The sequence below is a fragment of the Sinocyclocheilus grahami genome, unplaced genomic scaffold (assembly GCF_001515645.1).
Source record: "Sinocyclocheilus grahami isolate Dianchi unplaced genomic scaffold, SAMN03320097.WGS_v1.1 scaffold1768.1, whole genome shotgun sequence".
Classification (NCBI taxonomy): Eukaryota; Metazoa; Chordata; class Actinopteri; order Cypriniformes; family Cyprinidae; genus Sinocyclocheilus; species Sinocyclocheilus grahami.
This window is the reverse complement of record NW_015506947.1, coordinates 129018-131141: the sequence shown is the minus strand read 5'-3', so window position 1 is coordinate 131141 and position 2124 is coordinate 129018.

Below are 2124 nucleotides of genomic sequence, written 5' to 3'. Positions count from 1 at the left end.
AATATCTCCCAAAACACAGCATTAATGTATAGATGAGAAGAGAGAAAAAAATATATATATTATCTGTATGATTAAAAATTTATAAATTTTTTTACAATTATTCTTTCAATGTTGGGGTCATATTGACCCCAAAGACCTTAGTGTAAACAGGAAACGTGGACCTTATGAGGGTTAAATTTTATGTTATTATGTCACACTTCACACTTCACTAGTAAGTTTTGTCTGTGTGTGAAGACATTGCAGGCCATGGTGTTGCGTAAATTTGTAAATAAATGTTCCAAAGTGAAGTAACCTTGCTCAGGGAGTAAGGAGAACACTATGTAGGGACCATGTCAATCGGAAGACAGTTCATGCATGGAGCTCTCTTCTAATGAGCTGGTTATCAGGTGTGTTAAATAAGAGAGACATGCAAAATATGCAGAGCGGTGGTGTGTGAGGAATGGAATTAAGAACCACTGATCAAAGAAACAGTAGCCTTGTCCAAATACCCACACTTGCAGTCTTTGCACTTGGCCACTTGACTACTTATATGACGTATTTCCTGTATTTGGCCCAAGTGTTCAAGTTAGCATGAAGACCACAAGTGTGTGTCGAACTTTTCATTACCTGATGGGACACACTTGTAGTGTTTTAAAAATGCAAGTGTTTACATAGCTTTATTTTAATTTTAATTTTAAATACTTTGCATTTTAAAATCAACTTCTAAATGTCTGTTCAGTAGTCCCTATAACATGACAATTTTAATTTGTGGAAAAAAGCAGTTGCAAAAATCTTTGCACCAATAAAACGTAAAAACACTGTTTTTCTACCAAATGTTATGTAATATCTAATTATTATATTAATATTTAACTTGCATTGGAAAGGTTTCCATGACCTCTCGCGAGATCTCGGCAAAAAGTCTCACGATTTATTTCCAGAACATGATGCATGATGGGATACACCAAGCCTCGAATAGCGCTCCGGAGCGGTATTCGAGATAGTGTGGATTTAGTGTGCGTTAAGGGCACTGCGCTCTGGCATTTTTAAGACCTGGGACAGTCTTGCGCACTTACTTCCTGTCGCTCGCACGCGCTCTCAAGTGGCCAAGACCACAAGTGTGGGTATTTGGACAAGGGGAGTATCTCTTCTGTGTGTAACCCTTGATATTTCTATCCTGTTTTACTTCCTAGTCTCACTTCTTTAAAACCTGGTACTGCCCCTTTAAGAGGTTGGGTAGTTCATGCGGGGAGAGAGTGCACTGCAATAGCCTGCAGAGAGAAATGTGCATGAAGCACGGACATAACGCATAGCGTGCGAGTAATTTCGACTGTTGATTAAAATAAGCATTTATATTGCAAATTGCCTTTGAATAGCTGGTTTATTGTTTATATGTCAGCTGGGAGGTTGAATTTGAAACACTGTGGAAGAGAAGTCGAAGACTTATTGCTTTCCGTGACTTTTCTGAGACATTCTGGTGAGTGTATTCTGCTTGTAACAAAATATTTAGTTGTCATTGTGTTATTATTTGAGCAAAACCATTCAGAATGTATTCATGTCAAAGGAAATGTGGTTAAATTGTTCATGTGGGTGTTGAAGATGAGAGCAGCTAAGTATAGCACCACGATACTAGTTTTGCTAGTCAAGGAGAGCACTAGGTGTGCAATGCTCATGCTTATTGTGTTTTTCACGTCGAGTGAAATTGCTAATGTATAAAATGTAACTCTGTTCAATTGATTTATGTAAAAGTGTATTGCTAGCTCTCAAATTGGAAAAAAAGTGTTCAAAGCAGGTTTGCTTCATAAACTTTATTTCATAGGAGGAGGAAAAGGAAAATATGAGTTAAAAATACATGTGATCTCTCTTACAAGGAATGGTTTACGTGTTCTGATGTTGTTGATGTAATCAATTTAAAATGTACATTTGTGCAGACTGGTTTTGTTCCCTTGGACTGTTGTTCGGTGATACATTTGGACCTGAATCATCTGAGTGGAGTCCTCCGGAACAAATTCTCTTCATCATCTCGTCGCACTCTATCAACTCTTCTGCTCTTCGTCATCTCGTCGCACTCTGTCAACTCATCAGCTCTTTTTTCTTTCGTACTTGATTAACTGAATGGTATTCCCGGTGAAGTGGTAGGACTGAGAT